Consider the following 26,158-nt stretch of genomic DNA (forward strand, 5'->3'; position numbering starts at 1 on the left):
ACAGTGTCCAAGGTACTAAACATAATATATTCTATGGGGTGTCATAAGCAAGTCATTAGAATACTTTACTACTAAATTTATAAGACATAAGCATTCAATATTTGAGTAAACAAAGAGAAAATAAAGCTATCTATTAGGTTTCACTTAAAAGTCCATTGGAAGACTTGACTATTGTTGTTAAAAGACATAGGCATTCATATTATAGAGCCACAAACCACACTAGTAAAATAAAAACATGATAACATGGGATTCGAACCAATGACAGTCTTAATTTGATAGTGCAAACCCTACACTTTACTAATTGTGCTAACCAGACTGTGCATGCCAAACACACAATTTATCAGAGATTTAAGTGAATAAGCTACAGTGTCCAAGGTACTAAACATAATATATTCTATGGGGTGTCATAAGCAAGCCATAAGAATACTTTCCTACTAAATTTATAAGACATAAGCATACAATATTTGAGTAAACAAAGAGAAAATAAAGCTATCTATTGGGTTTCACTAAAAAGTCCATTGAAAGACTTGACTATTGTTGTTAAAAGACATAGGCATTCATATAATAGAGCCACAAACCACACTAGTAAAATAAAAACATGATAACATGGAATTCAAACCAATGACAGTTTTAACTTAATAGTGCAAACCCAACACCTTACTAACTGTGCTAACCAGACTGTGCATAACAAAACACAATTTATCAGAGATTAAAGTGAATAAGCTACAGTGTCCAAGGTACTAAACATAATATATTCTATAGGGTGTCATAAGCAAGTCATTAGAACACTTTACTACTAAATTTACAAGACATAAGCATTCAATATTTGAGTAAACAAAGAGAAAATAAAGCTATCTATTGGGTTTCACTAAAAAGTCCATTGGAAGACTTGACTATTGTTGTTAAAAGACATAGGCATTCATATTATAGAGCTACAAACCACACTAGTAAAATAAAAAAAAAATAACATGGGATTCGAACCAATGACAGTCTTAATTTGATAGTGCAAACCCAACACCTTACTAACTGTGCTAACCAGACTGTGCATACCAGATGTCAAATTTATCAGATATTTAAGTGAATAAGCTACAGTGTCCAAGGTACTATACATAATATATTCTATGGGGTCTCATAAGCAAGTCATTAGAATACTTTCCTACTAAATTTATAAGACATAAGCATTCAATATTTTAGTAAACAAAGAGAAAATAAAGCTATCTATTGAGTTTCACTAAAAAGTCCATTGGAAGACTTGACTATTGTTGTTAAAAGGCATAGGCATTCATATTATAGAGCCACAAACCACACTAGTAAAATAAAAACATGATAACATTGGATTCGAACCAATGACAGTCTTAATTTGATAGTGCAAACCCAACACCTTACTAACTGTGCTAACCAGACTGTGCATACCAGACGCACAATTTATCAGAGATTTAAGTGAATAAGCTACAGTGTCCAAGGTACTATACATAATATATTCTATGGGGTGTCATAAGCAAGTCATTAGAATACTTTCCTACTAAATTTATAAGACATAAGCATTCAATATTTGAGCAAACAAAGAGAAAATAAAGCTATCTATTGAGTTTCACTAAAAAGTCCATTGGAAGACTTGACTATTGTTGTTAAAAGACATAGGCATTCATATTATAGAGCCACAAACCACACTAGTAAAATAAAAAGATGATAGCATGGGATTCGAACCAATGACAGTCTTAATTTGATAGTGCAAACCCAACACCTTACTAACTGTGCTAACCAGACTGTGCATACCAGACACACAATTTATCAGAGATTTAAGTGAATAAGCTACAGTGTCCAAGGTACTAAACATAATATATTCTATGGGGTGTCATAAGCAAGTCATTAGAATACTTTCCTACTAAATTTATAAGACATAAGCATTCAATATTTGAGTAAACAAAGAGAAAATAAAGCTATCTATTGTGTTTCACTAAAAAGTCCATTGGAAGACTTGACTATTGTTGTTAAAAGACATAAGCATTCATATTATAGAGCCACAAACCACACTAGTAAAATAAAAACATGATAACAAGGGATTCGAACCAATGACAGTCTTAATTTGATAGTACAAACCCAACACCTTACTAACTGTGCTAACCAGACTGTGCATAACAAACACACAATTTATCAGATATTTAAGTGAATAAGCTACTGTGTCCAAGGTACTAAACATAATATATTCTATGGGGTGTCATAAGCAAGTCATTAGAATACTTTCCTACTAAATTTATAAGACATAAGCATTCAATATTTGAGTAAACAAAGAGAAAATAAAGCTATCTATTGGGTTTCACTAAAAAGTCCATTGAAAGACTTGACTATTGTTGTTAAAAGACATAGGCATTCATATTATAGAGCCACAAACCACACTAGTAAAATAAAAACATGATAACATGGAATTCAAACCAATGACAGTTTTAACTTAATAGTGCAAACCCAACACCTTACTAACTGTGCTAACCAGACTGTGCATAACAAAACACAATTTATCAGAGATTAAAGTGAATAAGCTACAGTGTCCAAGGTACTAAACATAATATATTCTATAGGGTGTCATAAGCAAGTCATTAGAACACTTTACTACTAAATTTACAAGACATAAGCATTCAATATTTGAGTAAACAAAGAGAAAATAAAGCTATCTATTGGGTTTCACTAAAAAGTCCATTGGAAGACTTGACTATTGTTGTTAAAAGACATAGGCATTCATATTATAGAGCTACAAACCACACTAGTAAAATAAAAAAAAAATAACATGGGATTCGAACCAATGACAGTCTTAATTTGATAGTGCAAACCCAACACCTTACTAACTGTGCTAACCAGACTGTGCATACAAGATGCCAAATTTACCAGATATTTAAGTGAATAAGCTACAGTGTCCAAGGTACTATACATAATATATTCTATGGGGTCTCATAAGCAAGTCATTAGAATACTTTCCTACTAAATTTATAAGACATAAGCATTCAATATTTTAGTAAACAAAGAGAAAATAAAGCTATCTATTGAGTTTCACTAAAAAGTCCATTGGAAGACTTGACTATTGTTGTTAAAAGACATAGGCATTCATATTATAGAGCCACAAACCACACTAGTAAAATAAAAACATGATAACATGGGATTCGAACCAATGACAGTCTTAATTTGATAGTGCAAACCCAACACCTTACTAACTGTGCTAACCAGACTGTGCATACCAGACACACAATTTATCAGAGATTTAAGTGAATAAGCTACAGTGTCCAAGGTACTAAACATAATATATTCTATGGGGTGTCATAAGCAAGTCATTAGAATACTTTCCTACTAAATTTATAAGACATAAGCATTCAATATTTGAGTAAACAAAGAGAAAATAAAGCTATCTATTGGGTTTCACTAAAAAGTCCATTGGAAGACTTGACTATTGTTGTTAAAAGACATAAGCATTCATATTATAGAGCCACAAACCACACTAGTAAAATAAAAACATGATAACAAGGGATTCGAACCAATGACAGTCTTAATTTGATAGTACAAACCCAACACCTTACTAACTGTGCTAACCAGACTGTGCATAACAAACACACAATTTATCAGAAATTTAAGTGAATAAGCTACAGTGTCCAAGGTACTAAACATAATATATTCTATGGGGTGTCATAAGCAAGTCATTAGAATACTTTCCTACTAAATTTATAAGACATAAGCATTCAATATTTGAGTAAACAAAGAGAAAATAAAGCTATCTATTGGGTTTCACTAAAAAGTCCATTGAAAGACTTGACTATTGTTGTTAAAAGACATAGGCATTCATATTATAGAGCCACAAACCACACTAGTAAAATAAAAACATGATAACATGGAATTCAAACCAATGACAGTTTTAACTTGATAGTGCAAACCCAACACCTTACTAACTGTGCTAACCAGACTGTGCATAAAAAAACACAATTTATCAGAGATTAAAGTGAATAAGCTACAGTGTCCAAGGTACTAAACATAATATATTCTATGGGGTGTCATAAGCAAGTCATTAGAATACTTTACTACTAAATTTATAAGACATAAGCATTCAATATTTGAGTAAACAAAGAGAAAATAAAGCTATCTATTGGGTTTCACTAAAAAGTCCATTGAAAGACTTGACTATTGTTGTTAAAAGACTTAGGCATTCATATTATAGAGCCACAAACCACACTAGTAAAATAAAAACATGATAACATGGAATTCAAACCAATGACAGTTTTAACTTGATAGTGCAAACCCAACACCTTACTAACTGTGCTAACCAGACTGTGCATAACAAAACACAATTTATCAGAGATTAAAATGAATAAGCTACAGTGTCCAAGGTACTAAACATAATATATTCTATGGGGTGTCATAAGCAAGTCATTAGAATACTTTACTACTAAATTTATAAGACATAAGCATTCAATATTTGAGTAAACAAAGAGAAAATAAAGCTATCTATTAGGTTTCACTTAAAAGTCCATTGGAAGACTTGACTATTGTTGTTAAAAGACATAGGCATTCATATTATAGAGCCACAAACCACACTAGTAAAATAAAAACATGATAACATGGGATTCGAACCAATGACAGTCTTAATTTGATAGTGCAAACCCTACACTTTACTAATTGTGCTAACCAGACTGTGCATGCCAAACACACAATTTATCAGAGATTTAAGTGAATAAGCTACAGTGTCCAAGGTACTAAACATAATATATTCTATGGGGTGTCATAAGCAAGCCATAAGAATACTTTCCTACTAAATTTATAAGACATAAGCATACAATATTTGAGTAAACAAAGAGAAAATAAAGCTATCTATTGGGTTTCACTAAAAAGTCCATTGAAAGACTTGACTATTGTTGTTAAAAGACATAGGCATTCATATAATAGAGCCACAAACCACACTAGTAAAATAAAAACATGATAACATGGAATTCAAACCAATGACAGTTTTAACTTAATAGTGCAAACCCAACACCTTACTAACTGTGCTAACCAGACTGTGCATAACAAAACACAATTTATCAGAGATTAAAGTGAATAAGCTACAGTGTCCAAGGTACTAAACATAATATATTCTATAGGGTGTCATAAGCAAGTCATTAGAACACTTTACTACTAAATTTACAAGACATAAGCATTCAATATTTGAGTAAACAAAGAGAAAATAAAGCTATCTATTGGGTTTCACTAAAAAGTCCATTGGAAGACTTGACTATTGTTGTTAAAAGACATAGGCATTCATATTATAGAGCTACAAACCACACTAGTAAAATAAAAAAAAAATAACATGGGATTCGAACCAATGACAGTCTTAATTTGATAGTGCAAACCCAACACCTTACTAACTGTGCTAACCAGACTGTGCATACCAGATGTCAAATTTATCAGATATTTAAGTGAATAAGCTACAGTGTCCAAGGTACTATACATAATATATTCTATGGGGTCTCATAAGCAAGTCATTAGAATACTTTCCTACTAAATTTATAAGACATAAGCATTCAATATTTTAGTAAACAAAGAGAAAATAAAGCTATCTATTGAGTTTCACTAAAAAGTCCATTGGAAGACTTGACTATTGTTGTTAAAAGGCATAGGCATTCATATTATAGAGCCACAAACCACACTAGTAAAATAAAAACATGATAACATGGGATTCGAACCAATGACAGTCTTAATTTGATAGTGCAAACCCAACACCTTACTAACTGTGCTAACCAGACTGTGCATACCAGACGCACAATTTATCAGAGATTTAAGTGAATAAGCTACAGTGTCCAAGGTACTATACATAATATATTCTATGGGGTGTCATAAGCAAGTCATTAGAATACTTTCCTACTAAATTTATAAGACATAAGCATTCAATATTTGAGCAAACAAAGAGAAAATAAAGCTATCTATTGAGTTTCACTAAAAAGTCCATTGGAAGACTTGACTATTGTTGTTAAAAGACATAGGCATTCATATTATAGAGCCACAAACCACACTAGTAAAATAAAAAGATGATAGCATGGGATTCGAACCAATGACAGTCTTAATTTGATAGTGCAAACCCAACACCTTACTAACTGTGCTAACCAGACTGTGCATACCAGACACACAATTTATCAGAGATTTAAGTGAATAAGCTACAGTGTCCAAGGTACTAAACATAATATATTCTATGGGGTGTCATAAGCAAGTCATTAGAATACTTTCCTACTAAATTTATAAGACATAAGCATTCAATATTTGAGTAAACAAAGAGAAAATAAAGCTATCTATTGTGTTTCACTAAAAAGTCCATTGGAAGACTTGACTATTGTTGTTAAAAGACATAAGCATTCATATTATAGAGCCACAAACCACACTAGTAAAATAAAAACATGATAACAAGGGATTCGAACCAATGACAGTCTTAATTTGATAGTACAAACCCAACACCTTACTAACTGTGCTAACCAGACTGTGCATAACAAACACACAATTTATCAGATATTTAAGTGAATAAGCTACTGTGTCCAAGGTACTAAACATAATATATTCTATGGGGTGTCATAAGCAAGTCATTAGAATACTTTCCTACTAAATTTATAAGACATAAGCATTCAATATTTGAGTAAACAAAGAGAAAATAAAGCTATCTATTGGGTTTCACTAAAAAGTCCATTGAAAGACTTGACTATTGTTGTTAAAAGACATAGGCATTCATATTATAGAGCCACAAACCACACTAGTAAAATAAAAACATGATAACATGGAATTCAAACCAATGACAGTTTTAACTTAATAGTGCAAACCCAACACCTTACTAACTGTGCTAACCAGACTGTGCATAACAAAACACAATTTATCAGAGATTAAAGTGAATAAGCTACAGTGTCCAAGGTACTAAACATAATATATTCTATAGGGTGTCATAAGCAAGTCATTAGAACACTTTACTACTAAATTTACAAGACATAAGCATTCAATATTTGAGTAAACAAAGAGAAAATAAAGCTATCTATTGGGTTTCACTAAAAAGTCCATTGGAAGACTTGACTATTGTTGTTAAAAGACATAGGCATTCATATTATAGAGCTACAAACCACACTAGTAAAATAAAAAAAAAATAACATGGGATTCGAACCAATGACAGTCTTAATTTGATAGTGCAAACCCAACACCTTACTAACTGTGCTAACCAGACTGTGCATACAAGATGCCAAATTTACCAGATATTTAAGTGAATAAGCTACAGTGTCCAAGGTACTATACATAATATATTCTATGGGGTCTCATAAGCAAGTCATTAGAATACTTTCCTACTAAATTTATAAGACATAAGCATTCAATATTTTAGTAAACAAAGAGAAAATAAAGCTATCTATTGAGTTTCACTAAAAAGTCCATTGGAAGACTTGACTATTGTTGTTAAAAGACATAGGCATTCATATTATAGAGCCACAAACCACACTAGTAAAATAAAAACATGATAACATGGGATTCGAACCAATGACAGTCTTAATTTGATAGTGCAAACCCAACACCTTACTAACTGTGCTAACCAGACTGTGCATACCAGACGCACAATTTATCAGAGATTTAAGTGAATAAGCTACAGTGTCCAAGGTACTATACATAATATATTCTATGGGGTGTCATAAGCAAGTCATTAGAATACTTTCCTACTAAATTTATAAGACATAAGCATTCAATATTTGAGCAAACAAAGAGAAAATAAAGCTATCTATTGAGTTTCACTAAAAAGTCCATTGGAAGACTTGACTGTTGTTGTTAAAAGACATAGGCATTCATATTATAGAGCCACAAACCACACTAGTAAAATAAAAAGATGATAGCATGGGATTCGAACCAATGACAGTCTTAATTTGATAGTGCAAACCCAACACCTTACTAACTGTGCTAACCAGACTGTGCATACCAGACACACAATTTATCAGAGATTTAAGTGAATAAGCTACAGTGTCCAAGGTACTAAACATAATATATTCTATGGGGTGTCATAAGCAAGTCATTAGAATACTTTCCTACTAAATTTATAAGACATAAGCATTCAATATTTGAGTAAACAAAGAGAAAATAAAGCTATCTATTGTGTTTCACTAAAAAGTCCATTGGAAGACTTGACTATTGTTGTTAAAAGACATAAGCATTCATATTATAGAGCCACAAACCACACTAGTAAAATAAAAACATGATAACAAGGGATTCGAACCAATGACAGTCTTAATTTGATAGTACAAACCCAACACCTTACTAACTGTGCTAACCAGACTGTGCATAACAAACACACAATTTATCAGAAATTTAAGTGAATAAGCTACAGTGTCCAAGGTACTAAACATAATATATTCTATGGGGTGTCATAAGCAAGTCATTAGAATACTTTCCTACTAAATTTATAAGACATAAGCATTCAATATTTGAGTAAACAAAGAGAAAATAAAGCTATCTATTGGGTTTCACTAAAAAGTCCATTGAAAGACTTGACTATTGTTGTTAAAAGACATAGGCATTCATATTATAGAGCCACAAACCACACTAGTAAAATAAAAACATGATAACATGGAATTCAAACCAATGACAGTTTTAACTTGATAGTGCAAACCCAACACCTTACTAACTGTGCTAACCAGACTGTGCATAAAAAATCACAATTTATCAGAGATTAAAGTGAATAAGCTACAGTGTCCAAGGTACTAAACATAATATATTCTATGGGGTGTCATAAGCAGGTCATTAGAATACTTTACTACTAAATTTATAAGACATAAGCATTCAATATTTGAGTAAACAAAGAGAAAATAAAGCTATCTATTAGGTTTCACTTAAAAGTCCAATGGAAGACTTGACTATTGTTGTTAAAAGACATAGGCATTCATATTATAGAGCCACAAACCACACTAGTAAAATAAAATAAAAATAATATGGGATTCGAACCAATGACAGTCTTAATTTGATAGTGCAAACCCAACACCTTACTAACTGTGCTAACCAGACTGTGCATACCAGATGCCAAATTTATCAGATATTTAAGTGAATAAGCTACAGTGTCCAAGGTACTATACATAATATATTCTATGGGGTGTCATAAGCAAGTCATTAGAATACTTTCCTACTAAATTTATAAGACATAAGCATTCAATATTTGAGTAAACAAAGAGAAAATAAAGCTATCTATTGAGTTTCACTAAAAAGTCCATTGGAAGACTTGACTATTGTTGTTAAAAGACATAGGCATTCATATTATAGAGCCACAAACCACACTAGTAAAATAAAAACATGATAGCATGGGATTCGAACCAATGACAGTCTTAATTTGATAGTGCAAACCCAACACCTTACTAACTGTGCTAACCAGACTGTGCATACCAGACACACAATTTATCGGAGATTTAAGTGAATAAGCTACAGTGTCCAAGGTACTAAACATAATATATTCTATGGGGTGTCATAAGCAAGTCATTAGAATACTTTCCTACTAAATTTATAAGACATAAGCATTCAATATTTGAGTAAGCAAAGAGAAAATAAAGCTATCTATTGGGTTTCACTAAAAAGTCCATTGGAAGACTTGACTATTGTTGTTAAAAGACATAGGCATTCATATTATAGAGCCACAAACCACACTAGTAAAATAAAAACATGATAACATGGAATTCAAACCAATGACAGTTTTAACTTGATAGTGCAAACCCAACACCTTACTAACTGTGCTAACCAGACTGTGCATAACAAAACACAATTTATCAGAGATTAAAGTGAATAAGCTACAGTGTCCAAGGTACTATACATAATATATTCTATGGGGTGTCATAAGCAAGTCATTAGAATACTTTCCTACTAAATTTATAAGACATAAGCATTCAATATTTGAGCAAACAAAGAGAAAATAAAGCTATCTATTGGGTTTCACTTAAAAGTCCATTGGAAGACTTGACTATAGTTGTTAAAAGACATAGGCATTCATATTATAGAGCCACAAACCACACTAGTAAAATAAAAACATGACAGCTTGGGATTCGAACCAATGACAGTCTTAATTTGATAGTGCAAACCCAACACCTTACTAACTGTGCTAACCAGACTGTGCATGCCAGACACACAATTTATCAGAGATTTAAGTGAATAAGCTACAGTGTCCAAGGTACTAAACATAATATATTCTATGGGGTGTCATAAGCAAGTCATTAGAATACTTTCCTACTAAATTTATAAGACATAAGCATTCAATATTTGAGTAAACAAAGAGAAAATAAAGCTATCTATTGGGTTTCACTAAAAAGTCCATTGAAAGACTTGACTATTGTTGTTAAAAGACATAGGCATTCATATTATAGAGCCACAAACCACACTAGTAACATAAAAACATGATAACATGGAATTCAAACCAATGACAGTTTTAACTTGATAGTGCAAACCCAACACCTTACTAACTGTGCTAACCAGACTGTGCATACAAGATGCCAAATTTATCAGATATTTAAGTGAATAAGCTACAGTGTCCAAGGTACTATACATAATATATTCTATGGGGTCTCATAAGCAAGTCATTAGAATACTTTCCTACTAAATTTATAAGACATAAGCATTCAATATTTTAGTAAACAAAGAGAAAATAAAGCTATCTATTGAGTTTCACTAAAAAGTCCATTGGAAGACTTGACTATTGTTGTTAAAAGACATAGGCATTCATATTATAGAGCCACAAACCACACTAGTAAAATAAAAACATGATAACATGGGATTCGAACCAATGACAGTCTTAATTTGATAGTGCAAACCCAACACCTTACTAACTGTGCTAACCAGACTGTGCATACCAGACGCACAATTTATCAGAGATTTAAGTGAATAAGCTACAGTGTCCAAGGTACTAAACATAATATATTCTATGGGGTGTCATAAGCAAGTCATTAGAATACTTTCCTACTAAATTTATAAGACATAAGCATTCAATATTTGAGTAAACAAAGAGAAAATAAAGCTATCTATTGTGTTTCACTAAAAAGTCCATTGGAAGACTTGACTATTGTTGTTAAAAGACATAAGCATTCATATTATAGAGCAACAAACCACACTAGTAAAATAAAAACATGATAACAAGGGATTCGAACCAATGACAGTCTTAATTTGATAATACAAACCCAACACCTTACTAACTGTGCTAACCAGACTGTGCATAACAAACACACAATTTATCAGAAATTTAAGTGAATAAGCTACAGTGTCCAAGGTACTAAACATAATATATTCTATGGGGTGTCATAAGCAAGTCATTAGAATACTTTCCTACTAAATTTATAAGACATAAGCATTCAATATTTGAGTAAACAAAGAGAAAATAAAGCTATCTATTGGGTTTCACTAAAAAGTCCATTGAAAGACTTGACTATTGTTGTTAAAAGACATAGGCATTCATATTATAGAGCCACAAACCACACTAGTAAAATAAAAACATGATAACATGGAATTCAAACCAATGACAGTTTTAACTTGATAGTGCAAACCCAACACCTTACTAACTGTGCTAACCAGACTGTGCATAAAAAATCACAATTTATCAGAGATTAAAGTGAATAAGCTACAGTGTCCAAGGTACTAAACATAATATATTCTATGGGGTGTCATAAGCAGGTCATTAGAATACTTTACTACTAAATTTATAAGACATAAGCATTCAATATTTGAGTAAACAAAGAGAAAATAAAGCTATCTATTAGGTTTCACTTAAAAGTCCAATGGAAGACTTGACTATTGTTGTTAAAAGACATAGGCATTCATATTATAGAGCCACAAACCACACTAGTAAAATAAAATAAAAATAATATGGGATTCGAACCAATGACAGTCTTAATTTGATAGTGCAAACCCAACACCTTACTAACTGTGCTAACCAGACTGTGCATACCAGATGCCAAATTTATCAGATATTTAAGTGAATAAGCTACAGTGTCCAAGGTACTATACATAATATATTCTATGGGGTGTCATAAGCAAGTCATTAGAATACTTTCCTACTAAATTTATAAGACATAAGCATTCAATATTTGAGTAAACAAAGAGAAAATAAAGCTATCTATTGAGTTTCACTAAAAAGTCCATTGGAAGACTTGACTATTGTTGTTAAAAGACATAGGCATTCATATTATAGAGCCACAAACCACACTAGTAAAATAAAAACATGATAGCATGGGATTCGAACCAATGACAGTCTTAATTTGATAGTGCAAACCCAACATCTTACTAACTGTGCTAACCAGACTGTGCATACCAGACACACAATTTATCGGAGATTTAAGTGAATAAGCTACAGTGTCCAAGGTACTAAACATAATATATTCTATGGGGTGTCATAAGCAAGTCATTAGAATACTTTCCTACTAAATTTATAAGACATAAGCATTCAATATTTGAGTAAGCAAAGAGAAAATAAAGCTATCTATTGGGTTTCACTAAAAAGTCCATTGGAAGACTTGACTATTGTTGTTAAAAGACATAGGCATTCATATTATAGAGCCACAAACCACACTAGTAAAATAAAAACATGATAACATGGAATTCAAACCAATGACAGTTTTAACTTGATAGTGCAAACCCAACACCTTACTAACTGTGCTAACCAGACTGTGCATAACAAAACACAATTTATCAGAGATTAAAGTGAATAAGCTACAGTGTCCAAGGTACTAAACATAATATATTCTATAGGGTGTCATAAGCAAGTCATTAGAATACTTTACTACTAAATTTATAAGACATAAGCATTCAATATTTGAGTAAACAAAGAGAAAATAAAGCTATCTATTGGGTTTCACTAAAAAGTACATTGGAAGACTTGACTATTGTTGTTAAAAGACATAGGCATTCATATTACAGAGCCACAAACCACACTAGTAAAATAAAAAAAAATAACATGGGATTCAAACCAATGACAGTCTTAATTTGATAGTGCAAACCCAACACCTTACTAACTGTGCTAACCAGACTGTGCATACCAGACGCACAATTTATCAGAGATTTAAGTGAATAAGCTACAGTGTCCAAGGTACTATACATAATATATTCTATGGGGTGTCATAAGCAAGTCATTAGAATACTTTCCTACTAAATTTATAAGACATAAGCATTCAATATTTGAGCAAACAAAGAGAAAATAAAGCTATCTATTGGGTTTCACTTAAAAGTCCATTGGAAGACTTGACTATAGTTGTTAAAAGACATAGGCATTCATATTATAGAGCCACAAACCACACTAGTAAAATAAAAACATGACAGCTTGGGATTCGAACCAATGACAGTCTTAATTTGATAGTGCAAACCCAACACCTTACTAACTGTGCTAACCAGACTGTGCATGCCAGACACACAATTTATCAGAGATTTAAGTGAATAAGCTACAGTGTCCAAGGTACTAAACATAATATATTCTATGGGGTGTCATAAGCAAGTCATTAGAATACTTTCCTACTAAATTTATAAGACATAAGCATTCAATATTTGAGTAAACAAAGAGAAAATAAAGCTATCTATTGGGTTTCACTAAAAAGTCCATTGAAAGACTTGACTATTGTTGTTAAAAGACATAGGCATTCATATTATAGAGCCACAAACCACACTAGTAACATAAAAACATGATAACATGGAATTCAAACCAATGACAGTTTTAACTTGATAGTGCAAACCCAACACCTTACTAACTGTGCTAACCAGACTGTGCATACAAGATGCCAAATTTATCAGATATTTAAGTGAATAAGCTACAGTGTCCAAGGTACTATACATAATATATTCTATGGGGTCTCATAAGCAAGTCATTAGAATACTTTCCTACTAAATTTATAAGACATAAGCATTCAATATTTTAGTAAACAAAGAGAAAATAAAGCTATCTATTGAGTTTCACTAAAAAGTCCATTGGAAGACTTGACTATTGTTGTTAAAAGACATAGGCATTCATATTATAGAGCCACAAACCACACTAGTAAAATAAAAACATGATAACATGGGATTCGAACCAATGACAGTCTTAATTTGATAGTGCAAACCCAACACCTTACTAACTGTGCTAACCAGACTGTGCATACCAGACGCACAATTTATCAGAGATTTAAGTGAATAAGCTACAGTGTCCAAGGTACTATACATAATATATTCTATGGGGTGTCATAAGCAAGTCATTAGAATACTTTCCTACTAAATTTATAAGACATAAGCATTCAATATTTGAGCAAACAAAGAGAAAATAAAGCTATCTATTGAGTTTCACTAAAAAGTCCATTGGAAGACTTGACTGTTGTTGTTAAAAGACATAGGCATTCATATTATAGAGCCACAAACCACACTAGTAAAATAAAAAGATGATAGCATGGGATTCGAACCAATGACAGTCTTAATTTGATAGTGCAAACCCAACACCTTACTAACTGTGCTAACCAGACTGTGCATACCAGACACACAATTTATCAGAGATTTAAGTGAATAAGCTACAGTGTCCAAGGTACTAAACATAATATATTCTATGGGGTGTCATAAGCAAGTCATTAGAATACTTTCCTACTAAATTTATAAGACATAAGCATTCAATATTTGAGCAAACAAAGAGAAAATAAAGCTATCTATTGTGTTTCACTAAAAAGTCCATTGGAAGACTTGACTATTGTTGTTAAAAGACATAAGCATTCATATTATAGAGCCACAAACCACACTAGTAAAATAAAAACATGATAACAAGGGATTCGAACCAATGACAGTCTTAATTTGATAGTACAAACCCAACACCTTACTAACTGTGCTAACCAGACTGTGCATAACAAACACACAATTTATCAGAAATTTAAGTGAATAAGCTACAGTGTCCAAGGTACTAAACATAATATATTCTATGGGGTGTCATAAGCAAGTCATTAGAATACTTTCCTACTAAATTTATAAGACATAAGCATTCAATATTTGAGTAAACAAAGAGAAAATAAAGCTATCTATTGGGTTTCACTAAAAAGTCCATTGAAAGACTTGACTATTGTTGTTAAAAGACATAGGCATTCATATTATAGAGCCACAAACCACACTAGTAAAATAAAAACATGATAACATGGAATTCAAACCAATGACAGTTTTAACTTGATAGTGCAAACCCAACACCTTACTAACTGTGCTAACCAGACTGTGCATAAAAAATCACAATTTATCAGAGATTAAAGTGAATAAGCTACAGTGTCCAAGGTACTAAACATAATATATTCTATGGGGTGTCATAAGCAGGTCATTAGAATACTTTACTACTAAATTTATAAGACATAAGCATTCAATATTTGAGTAAACAAAGAGAAAATAAAGCTATCTATTAGGTTTCACTTAAAAGTCCAATGGAAGACTTGACTATTGTTGTTAAAAGACATAGGCATTCATATTATAGAGCCACAAACCACACTAGTAAAATAAAATAAAAATAATATGGGATTCGAACCAATGACAGTCTTAATTTGATAGTGCAAACCCAACACCTTACTAACTGTGCTAACCAGACTGTGCATACCAGATGCCAAATTTATCAGATATTTAAGTGAATAAGCTACAGTGTCCAAGGTACTATACATAATATATTCTATGGGGTGTCATAAGCAAGTCATTAGAATACTTTCCTACTAAATTTATAAGACATAAGCATTCAATATTTGAGTAAACAAAGAGAAAATAAAGCTATCTATTGAGTTTCACTAAAAAGTCCATTGGAAGACTTGACTATAGTTGTTAAAAGACATAGGCATTCATATTATAGAGCCACAAACCACACTAGTAAAATAAAAACATGATAGCATGGGATTCGAACCAATGACAGTCTTAATTTGATAGTGCAAACCCAACACCTTACTAACTGTGCTAACCAGACTGTGCATACCAGACACACAATTTATCGGAGATTTAAGTGAATAAGCTACAGTGTCCAAGGTACTAAACATAATATATTCTATGGGGTGTCATAAGCAAGTCATTAGAATACTTTCCTACTAAATTTATAAGACATAAGCATTCAATATTTGAGTAAGCAAAGAGAAAATAAAGCTATCTATTGGGTTTCACTAAAAAGTCCATTGAAAGACTTGACTATTGTTGTTAAAAGACATAGGCATTCATATTATAGAGCCACAAACCACACTAGTAACATAAAAACATGATAGCATGGAATTCAAACCAATGACAGTTTTAACTTGATAGTGCAAACCCAACACCTTACTAACTGTGCTAACCAGACTGTGCATAACAAAACACAATTTATCAGAGATTAAAGTGAATAAGCTACAGTGTCCAAGGTACTAAACATAATATATTCTATGGGGTGTTATAAGCAAGTCATTAGAATACTTTCCTACTAAATTTATAAGACATAAGCATTCAATATTTGAGTAAACAAAGAGAAAATAAAGCAATCAATTGGGTTTCACTAAAAAGTCCATTGGAAGTCTTGACTATTGTTGTTAAAAGACATAGGCATTCATATTATAGAGCCACAAACCACACTAGTAAAATAAAAAAAAATAACATGGGATTCGAACCAATGACAGTCTTAATTTGATAGTGCAAACTCAACACGTTACTAACTGTGCTAACCAGAGCCACAAACCACACTAGTAAAATAAAAACATGATAACATGGGATCCAAACCAATGACAGTCTTAATTTGATAGTGCAAACCCAACACCTTACTAACTGTGCTAACCAGACTGTGCATACCAGACACTCAATTTATCAGAGATTTAAGTGAATAAGCTACAGTGTCCAAGGTACTAAACATAATATATTCTATGGGGTGTCATAAGCAAGTCATTAGAATACTTTCCTACTAAATTTATAAGACATAAGCATTCAATATTTGAGTAAACAAAGAGAAAATAAAGCTATCTATTGGGTTTCACTAAAAAGTCCATTGGAAGACTTGACTATTGTTGTTAAAAGACATAGGCATTCATATTATAGAGCCACAAACCACACTAGTAAAATAAAAAAAAAATAACATGGGAATCGAACCAATGACAGTCTTAATTTTATAGTGCAAACCCAACACCTTATTAACCGTGCTAACCAGACTGTGCACACCATACACACAATTTATCAGAGATTTAAGTGAATAAGCACCAGTGTCCAAGGTGCTAAACATAATATATTCTATGGGGTGTCATAAGCAAGTCATTAGAATACTTTCCTACTAAATTTATAAGACATAAGCATTCAATATTTTAGTAAACAAAGAGAAAATAAAGCTATCTATTGAGTTTCACTAAAAAGTCCATTGGAAGACTTGACTATTGTTGTTAAAAGACATAGGCATTCATATTATAGAGCCACAAACCACACTAGTAAAATAAAAACATGATAACATGGGATTCGAACCAATGACAGTCTTAATTTGATAGTGCAAACCCAACACCTTACTAACTGTGCTAACCAGACTGTGCATACCAGACACACAATTTATCAGAGATTAAAGTGAATAAGCTACAGTGTCCAAGGTACTAAACATAATATATTCTATGGGGTATCATAAGCAAGTCATTAGAATACTTTCCTACTAAATTTATAAGACATAAGCATTCAATATTTGAGTAAACAAAGAGAAAATAAAGCTATCTATTGGGTTTCACTAAAAAGTCCATTGGAAGACTTGACTATTGTTGTTAAAAGACATAGGCATTCATATTACAGAGCCACAAACCACACTAGTAAAATTAAAAAAAATAACATGGGATTCGAACCAATGACAGTCTTAATTTGATAGTGCAAACCCAACACCTTACTAACTGTGCTAACCAGACTGTGCATACCAGACGCACAATTTATCAGAGATTTAAGTGAATAAGCTACAGTGTCCAAGGTACTATACATAATATATTCTATGGGGTGTCATAAGCAAGTCATTAGAATACTTTCCTACTAAATTTATAAGACATAAGCATTCAATATTTGAGCAAACAAAGAGAAAATAAAGCTATCTATTGGGTTTCACTTAAAAGTCCATTGGAAGACTTGACTATAGTTGTTAAAAGACATAGGCATTCATATTATAGAGCCACAAACCACACTAGTAAAATAAAAACATGACAGCATGGGATTCGAACCAATGACAGTCTTAATTTGATAGTGCAAACCCAACACCTTACTAACTGTGCTAACCAGACTGTGCATACCAGACACTCAATTTATCAGAGATTTAAGTGAATAAGCTACAGTGTCCAAGGTACTAAACATAATATATTCTATGGGGTGTCATAAGCAAGTCATTAGAATACTTTCCTACTAAATGTATAAGACATAAGCATTCAATATTTGAGTAAACAAAGAGAAAATAAAGCTATCTATTGGGTTTCACTAAAAAGTCCATTGGAAGACTTGACTATTGTTGTTAAAAGACATAGGCATTCATATTATAGAGCCACAAACCACACTAGTAAAATAAAAAAAAAATAACATGGGATTCGAACCAATGACAGTCTTAATTTTATAGTGCAAACCCAACACCTTATTAACCGTGCTAACCAGACAGTGCACACCATAAACACAATTTATCAGAGATTTAAGTGAATAAGCACCAGTGTCCAAGGTGCTAAACATAATATATTCTATGGGGTGTCATAAGCAAGTCATTAGAATACTTTCCTACTAAATTTATAAGACATAAGCATTCAATATTTTAGTAAACAAAGAGAAAATAAAGCTATCTATTGAGTTTCACTAAAAAGTCCATTGGAAGACTTGACTATTGTTGTTAAAAGACATAGGCATTCATATTATAGAGCAACAAACCACACTAGTAAAATAAAAACATGATAACATGAGATTCGAACCAATGACAGTCTTAATTTGATAGTGCAAACCCAACACCTTACTAACTGTGCTAACCAGACTGTGCATACCAGACACACAATTTATCAGAGATTAAAGTGAATAAGCTACAGTGTCCAAGGTACTAAACATAATATATTCTATGGGGTATCATAAGCAAGTCATTAGAATACTTTCCTACTAAATTTATAAGACATAAGCATTCAATATTTGAGTAAACAAAGAGAAAATAAAGCTATCTATTGGGTTTCACTTAAAAGTCCATTGGAAGACTTGACTATTGTTGTTAAAAGACATAGGCATTCATATTATAGAGCCACAAACCACACTAGTAAAATAAAAACATGATAACATGGGATTCGAACCAATGACAGTCTTAATTTGATAGTGCAAACCCAACACTTTACTAACTGTGCTAACCAGACTGTGCATGCCAAACACACAATTTATCAGAGATTTAAGTGAATAAGCTACAGTGTCCAAGGTACTAAACATAATATATTCTATGGGGTGTCATAGGCAAGTCATAAGAATACTTTCCTACTAAATTTATAAGACATAAGCATTCAATATTTGAGTAAACAAAGAGAAAATAAAGCTATCTATTGGGTTTCACTAAAAAGTCCATTGGAAGACTTGACTACTGTTGTTAAAAGACATAGGCATTCATATTATAGAGCCACAAACCACACTAGTAAAATAAAAACATGATAGCATGGGATTCAAACCAATGACAGTCTTAATTTGATAGTGCAAACCCAACACCTTACTAACTGTGCTAACCAGACTCTGCATACCAGACACACAATTTTTCAGAGATTTAAGTGAATAAGCTACAGTGTCCAAGGTACTAAACATAATATATTCTATGGGGTGTCATAAGCAAGTCATTAGAATACTTTCCTACTAAATTTATTAGACATAAGCATTCAATATTTGAGTAAACAAAGAGAAAATAAAGCTATCTATTGGGTTTCACTAAAAAGTCCATTGAAAGACTTGACTATTGTTGTTAAAAGACATAGGCATTCATATTATAGAGCCACAAACAACACTAGTAAAATAAAAACATGATAACATAGAATTCAAACCAATGACAGTTTTAACTTGATAGTGCAAACCCAACACCTTACTAACTGTGCTAACCAGACTGTGCATAACAAAACAGAATTTATCAGAGATTAAAGTGAATAAGCTACAGTGTCCAAGGTACTAAACATAATATATTCTATGGGGTGTCATAAGCAAGTCATTAGAATACTTTACTACTAAATTTATAAGACATAAGCATTCAATATTTGAGTAAACAAAGAGAAAATAAAGCTATCTATTGGGTTTCACTTAAAAGTCCATTGGAAGACTTGACTATTGTTGTTAAAAGACATAGGCATTCATATTATAGAGCCACAAACCACACTAGTAAAATAAAAACATGATAACATGGGGTTCGAACCAATGACAGTCTTAATTTGATAGTGCAAACCCAACACTTTACTAACTGTGCTAACCAGACTGTGCATGCCAAACACACAATTTATCAGAGATTTAAGTGAATAAGCTACAGTGTCCAAGGTACTAAACATAATATATTCTATGGGGTGTCATAAGCAAGTCATAAGAATACTTTCCTACTAAATTTATAAGACATAAGCATTCAATATTTGAGTAAACAAAGAGAAAATAAAGCTATCTATTGGGTTTCACTAAAAAGTCCATTGGAAGACTTGACTACTGTTGTTAAAAGACATAGGCATTCATATTATAGAGCCACAAACCACACTAGTAAAATAAAAACATGATAGCATGGGATTCAAACCAATGACAGTCTTAATTTGATAGTGCAAAGCCAACACCTTACTAACTGTGCTAACCAGACTGTCCATACCAAATGCCAAATTTATCAGATATTTAAGTTAATAAGCTACAGTGTCCAAGGTACTATACATAATATATTCTATGGGGTGTCATAAGCAAGTCATTAGAATACTTTCCTACTAAATTTATAAGACATAAGCATTCAATATTTGAGTAAACAAAGAGAGAATAAAGCTATCTATTGGGTTTCACTAAAAAGTCCATTGGAAGACTTGACTATTGTTGTTAAAAGACATAGGCATTCATATAATAGAGCCACAAACCACACTAGGCAAATAAAAACATGATAACATGGGATTCGAACCAATGACAGTCTTAATTTGATAGCGAAAACCCAACACCTTACTAACTGTGCTAACCAGACTGTGCATACCAGACACCCAATTTATAAGAGATTTAAGTGAATAAGCTACAGTGTCCAAGGTACTAAACATAATATATTCTATGGGGTGTCATAAGGAAGTCATTAGAATACTTTCCTACTAAATTTATAAGACATAAGCATTCAATATTTGAGTAAACAAAGAGAAAATAAAGCTATCTATTGGGTTTCACTTAAAAGTCCATTGGAAGACTTGACTATTGTTGTTAAAAGACATAGGCATTCATATTATAGAGCCACAAACCACACTAGTAAAATAAAAAAAAATAACATGGGATTCGAACCAATGACAGTCTTAATTTGATAGTGCAAACCCAACACCTTACTAACTGTGCTAACCAGACTGTCCATACCAAATGCCAAATTTATCAGATATTTAAGTGAATAAGCTACAGTGTCCAAGGTACTATACATAATATATTCTATGGGGTGTCATAAGCAAGTCATTAGAATACTTTCCTACTAAATTTATAAGACATAAGCATTCAATATTTGAGTAAACAAAGAGAGAATAAAGCTATCTATTGGGTTTCACTAAAAAGTCCATTGGAAGACTTGACTATTGTTGTTAAAAGACATAGGCATTCATATAATAGAGCCACAAACCACACTAGTAAAATAAAAACATGATAACATGGGATTCGAACCAATGACAGTCTTAATTTTATAGTGCAAACCCAACACCTTACTAACTGTGCTAACCAGACTGTGCATACCAGACGCACAATTTATCAGAGATTTAAGTGAATAAGCTACAGTGTCCAAGGTACTAAACATAATATATTCTATGGGGTGTCATAAGCAAGTCATTAGAATACTTTCCTACTAAATGTATAAGACATAAGCATTCAATATTTGAGTAAACAAAGAGAAAATAAAGCTATCTATTGGGTTTCACTTAAAAGTCCATTGGAAGACTTGACTATTGTTGTTAAAAGACATAGGCATTCATATTATAGAGCCACAAACCACACTAGTAAAACAAATACATGATAACATGGGATTCGAACCAATGACAGTCTTAATTTGATAGTGCAAACCCAACACCTTACTAACTGTGCTAACCAGACTGTGCATACCAGACACACAATTTATCAGAGATTAAAGTGAATAAGCTACAGTGTCCAAGGTACTAAACATAATATATTCTATGGGGTATCATAAGCAAGTCATTAGAATACTTTCCTACTAAATTTATAAGACATAAGCATTCAATATTTGAGTAAACAAAGAGAAAATAAAGCTATCTATTGGGTTTCACTTAAAAGTCCATTGGAAGACTTGACTATTGTTGTTAAAAGACATAGGCATTCATATTATAGAGCCACAAACCACACTAGTAAAATAAAAACATGATAACATGGGATTCGAACCAATGACAGTCTTAATTTGATAGTGCAAACCCAACACTTTACTAACTGTGCTAACCAGACTGTGCATGCCAAACACACAATTTATCAGAGATTTAAGTGAATAAGCTACAGTGTCCAAGGTACTAAACATAATATATTCTATGGGGTGTCATAAGCAAGTCATAAGAATACTTTCCTACTAAATTTATAAGACATAAGCATTCAATATTTGAGTAAACAAAGAGAAAATAAAGCTATCTATTGGGTTTCACTAAAAAGTCCATTGGAAGACTTGACTACTGTTGTTAAAAGACATAGGCATTCATATAATAGAGCCACAAACCACACTAGTAAAATAAAAACATGATAGCATGGGATTCAAACTAATGACAGTCTTAATTTGATAGTGCAAACCCAACACCTTACTAACTGTGCTAACCAGACTCTGCATACCAGACACACAATTTTTCAGAGATTTAAGTGAATAAGCTGCAGTGTCCAAGGTACTAAACATAATATATTCTATGGGGTGTCATAAGCAAGTCATTAGAATACTTTCCTACTAAATTTATTAGACATAAGCATTCAATATTTGAGTAAACAAAGAGAAAATAAAGCTATCTATTGGGTTTCACTAAAAAGTCCATTGAAAGACTTGACTATTGTTGTTAAAAGACATAGGCATTCATATTATAGAGCCACAAACAACACTAGTAAAATAAAAACATGATAACATAGAATTCAAACCAATGACAGTTTTAACTTGATAGTGCAAACCCAACACCTTACTAACTGTGCTAACCAGACTGTGCATAACAAAACACAATTTATCAGAGATTAAAGTGAATAAGCTACAGTGTCCAAGGTACTAAACATAATATATTCTATGGGGTGTCATAAGCAAGTCATTAGAATACTTTACTACTAAATTTATAAGACATAAGCATTCAATATTTGAGTAAACAAAGAGAAAATAAAGCTATCTATTGGGTTTCACTTAAAAGTCCATTGGAAGACTTGACTATTGTTGTTAAAAGACATAGGCATTCATATTATAGAGCCACAAACCACACTAGTAAAATAAAAACATGATAACATGGGACTCAAACCAATGACAGTCTTAATTTGATAGTGCAAACCCAACACTTTACTAACTGTGCTAACCAGACTGTGCATGCCAAACACACAATTTATCAGAGATTTAAGTGAATAAGCTACAGTGTCCAAGGTACTAAACATAATATATTCTATGGGGTGTCATAAGCAAGTCATAAGAATACTTTCCTACTAAATTTATAAGACATAAGCATTCAATATTTGAGTAAACAAAGAGAAAATAAAGCTATCTATTGGGTTTCACTAAAAAGTCCATTGGAAGACTTGACTATTGTTGTTAAAAGACATAGGCATTCATATTATAGAGCCACAAACCACACTAGTAAAATAAAAAAAATAACATGGGATTCGAACCAATGACAGTCTTAATTTGATAGTGCAAACCCAACACCTTACTAACTGTGCTAACCAGACTGTCCATACCAAATGCCAAATTTATCAGATATTTAAGTGAATAAGCTACAGTGTCCAAGGTACTATACATAATATATTCTATGGGGTGTCATAAGCAAGTCATTAGAATACTTTCCTACTAAATTTATAAGACATAAGCATTCAATATTTGAGTAAACAAAGAGAGAATAAAGCTATCTATTGGGTTTCACTAAAAAGTCCATTGGAAGACTTGACTATTGTTGTTAAAAGACATAGGCATTCATATAATAGAGCCACAAACCACACTAGTAAAATAAAAACATGATAACATGGGATTCGAACCAATGAAAGTCTTAATTTGATAGTGAAAACCCAACACCTTACTAACTGTGCTAACCAGACTATGCATACCAGACACCCAATTTATAAGAGATTTAAGTGAATAAGCTACAGTGTCCAAGGTACTAAACATAATATATTCTATGGGGTGTCATAAGGAAGTCATTAGAATACTTTCCTACTAAATTTATAAGACATAAGCATTCAATATTTGAGTAAACAAAGAGAAAATAAAGCTATCTATTGGGTTTCACTTAAAAGTCCATTGGAAGACTTGGCTATTGTTGTTAAAAGACATAGGCATTCATATTATAGAGCCACAAACCACACTAGTAAAATAAAAAAAAATAACATGGGATTCGAACCAATGACAGTCTTAATTTGATAGTGCAAACCCAACACCTTACTAACTGTGCTAACCAGACTGTCCATACCAAATGCCAAATTTATCAGATATTTAAGTGAATAAGCTACAGTGTCCAAGGTACTATACATAATATATTCTATGGGGTGTCATAAGCAAGTCATTAGAATACTTTCCTACTAAATTTATAAGACATAAGCATTCAATATTTGAGTAAACAAAGAGAGAATAAAGCTATCTATTGGGTTTCACTAAAAAGTCCATTGGAAGACTTGACTATTGTTGTTAAAAGACATAGGCATTCATATAATAGAGCCACAAACCACACTAGTAAAATAAAAACATGATAACATTGGATTCGAACCAATGACAGTCTTAATTTTATAGTGCAAACCCAACACCTTACTAACTGTGCTAACCAGACTGTGCATACCAGACGCACAATTTATCAGAGATTTAAGTGAATAAGGTACAGTGTCCAAGGTACTAAACATAATATATTCTATGGGGTGTCATAAGCAAGTCATTAGAATACTTTCCTACTAAATGTATAAGACATAAGCATTCAATATTTGAGTAAACAAAGAGAAAATAAAGCTATCTATTGGGTTTCACTTAAAAGTCCATTGGAAGACTTGACTATTGTTGTTAAAAGACATAGGCATTCATATTATAGAGCCACAAACCACACTAGTAAAATAAAAACATGATAGCATGGGATTCGAACCAATGACAGTCTTAATTTGATAGTGCAAACCCAACACCTTACTAACTGTGCTAACCAGACTGTGCATACCAGACGCACAATTTTTCAGAGATTTAAGTGAATAAGCTACAGTGTCCAAGGTACTAAACATAATATATTCTATGGGGTGTCATAAGCAAGTCATTAGAATACTTTCCTACTAAATTTATAAGACATAAGCATTCAATATTTGAGTAAACAAAGAGAAAATAAAGCTATCTATTGGGTTTCACTAAAAAGTCCATTGGAAGACTTGACTATTGTTGTTAAAAGACATAAGCATTCATATTATAGAGCCACAAACCACACTAGTAAAATTAAAACATGATAACATGGGATTCGAACCAATGACAGTCTTAATTTGATAGTACAAACCCAACACCTTACTAACTGTGCTAACCAGACTGTGCATATCAGACACACAATTTATCAGAAATTTAAGCGAATAAGCTACAGTGTCCAAGCTACTAAACATAATATATTCTATGGGGTGTCATAAGCAAGTCATTAGAATACTTTCCTACTAAATTTATAAGACATTAGCATTCAATATTTGAGTAAACAAAGAGAAAATAAAGCTATCTATTGGGTTTCACTAAAAAGTCCATTGAAAAACTTGACTATTGTTGTTAAAAGACATAGGCATTCATATTATAGAGCCACAAACCACACTAGTAAAATAAAAACATGATAACATGGAATTCAAACCAATGACAGTTTTAACTTGATAGTGCAAACCCAACACCTTA

The sequence above is a fragment of the Pseudophryne corroboree genome, chromosome 4, assembly GCF_028390025.1.
Source record: "Pseudophryne corroboree isolate aPseCor3 chromosome 4, aPseCor3.hap2, whole genome shotgun sequence".
Taxonomy (NCBI): domain Eukaryota; kingdom Metazoa; phylum Chordata; class Amphibia; order Anura; family Myobatrachidae; genus Pseudophryne; species Pseudophryne corroboree.